This window comes from Rousettus aegyptiacus, unplaced genomic scaffold (genome assembly GCF_014176215.1).
Source record: "Rousettus aegyptiacus isolate mRouAeg1 unplaced genomic scaffold, mRouAeg1.p scaffold_m13_p_9, whole genome shotgun sequence".
Classification (NCBI taxonomy): domain Eukaryota; kingdom Metazoa; phylum Chordata; class Mammalia; order Chiroptera; family Pteropodidae; genus Rousettus; species Rousettus aegyptiacus.
In genome coordinates this window covers 81,520,784-81,522,877 of record NW_023416312.1, presented here as the reverse complement: position 1 = coordinate 81,522,877, position 2,094 = coordinate 81,520,784, and the positions used below count along the sequence as shown (strand labels likewise).

Sequence of the window (2,094 nt, the reverse complement as noted above, 5' to 3'; positions counted from 1 at the left end):
GTGGCAGGAGTAGAGTATACAGGAGTTCTCTGTACTATTCTTGCACATTTTAAGTTTAAAATTATGTTAAAAAAATGATGGCCCTGGTTCCCTTATACGCCTTGTGAAATTTCATATCCATTTTTTACTGGCATCACTCCCACCACAACTCCTCCCAACCTGGAAAGTCAGATTCTCTACATTCTATCTAGATCTCCAGGTCTAGCTGAAATCTGGCCTCCTATATACTGCTCTTTTCTCTGTATTCCTCTAGCACTACTGGTTTCAGTATTACTTGGCACTAAACTCGATTCTGCTGATTGGCTTCATTTTGGGATACACACAACACAGTGGCTAAATGCACTGACTGTGGAATCAGACTGGGTTCAAGCCTCAGTTCTGTCTCTTCTACCCTGTGTGAACTTGAACAAGTTCCTTATTTTCTCTAAGTCTTGGTTTCTTTGACAGGAAGGAGCATTACATGAGGGGAAAGAGCACTCATTGAGAATCCAGAGGCCTGATTCTAGGTGTAGATTTGTCATAGATATGTGACCTTGTGGGCCTCAGTTCTCTTACCTGTAAAATAAGTGGTTATCCACTCTGGATGACATTAGAATCACTTGGGAGCTCTAAAATATATAATATATTTTTAAAAATCTGATTTTATTAGTCAGGGTTGAGTTCCATGGTAGTTTTAAAAACCTTCCTGGGTGATTTTAATGTATGGACCAGCTGAGGACCAGTGAGGCAGCTGATTCCAAAAGTGGCTTCCAAATTCTATGATTTTATGCAAAAATGTTGCTGTGAACTCTTCATTATTGGTATTAAGGCCCCTTTTGTCTCCCCCACAACAAGTAACCTAGAGCTTGATCACATGGTAGAGAAACACAATACCGATATGTTAACTAAAATAATAATCAGCTAAGATTTTCCTCTTTTGCCTCCCTCTGTCTGGAAAGAGACATCTTTGACAATCTCAGCATTTTGACAAAACAATCATTGCCCTCTAGAATCCCCTATTAGATATAGAAAATTAGCTGTAGTGATGTGTGCTCTTAATGGGAATCTAGCATGTCAATGGGTTATTTCTGTCATTGTGGTTTAGTCTGATATTTCAATATGCCCCTGCTGCTTTTTATGATACTTAGCATAAAAGGAGAGGTGGCAGTTCCCCCTTGGTTCACATTTGACCAGTTGCTATATTTCAGGCAATCACAAAACACCATAGGTGTTGAAAATGATTATAGACAATTATGATAATGCAGCCTCTAAGGAAGAAGCCACTATCCAGTCTTCTATCTTCTAAATGCACGGGTTGTGTGTTCCTGCAGCAACAATTACCTAAAAATATCTGATAATTACTTCCAAAATGTCATCTTTATAACCAGATGTTAGAATTTCCTAATTGATAGTGCAGCTGTAGCTTCCCTGCCTGACACTGGCATATGGCTTACAATAGTCTACCTCGATTTGTTTTCTTTTTTTTTGTAAAGCTCACTTACAGATTGCAGATTGCAGGCATGATCTACCTAAGGATGAAATATTTGCACCCGTTGTGTAATTTATCTCCTGCTTTGAGTGAGAGGGGTAAAACACTGAAAAAAAATTTATAAAAAAGAAAGTAAAGAAAAAAAGCTCAGAGGCCTATGACAACCAAATTGTGTTAGAAACTTACTAATTCCTGTTGCTTTTGCATTTCATGTCAAGAAAATACTAGGTCTATGGCCATGCTATCCTGAACAAGCTTGATCCCGTCTGATCTCAGAAGCTAAGCAGGGTCGGACCTGGTTAGTACTTGGATGGGAGACCACCTAGGAAGACCAGGTGTTGCAGGTGTAAAAAAATAAAAAAAAAAAATAAGGGCTTGTAAGCTGACAAGATTCTTGCAATCTGTGAAGTCAACCAAGAGTTGCCTCGCCTAAAAAAAATCTATACACATTCGCATGTCAGCTAGGTTCACCATCATAATTTTTAAAATCTAAGATTGGCTGGAACCTTTTTTCCAGAGATTGTGGAAAGTAAAAAGCCCTCTGCAAGCTGTGTGTTTCTAGGGTGCTAATGCTATTATAGTCACCCATAGCTCTGAAAACTTGCTGTGGCTGAGTCTGTTTTATT

General features: G+C 38.8%; 1 pseudogene; it reads left to right on the top strand.

The window, feature by feature from the left end:
- Positions 1–1,696: 1,696 nt before the first annotated feature.
- On the top strand, positions 1,697–1,815 carry LOC118608309 (annotated as a pseudogene).
- The last annotated feature ends 279 nt before the right edge of the window (positions 1,816–2,094 follow it).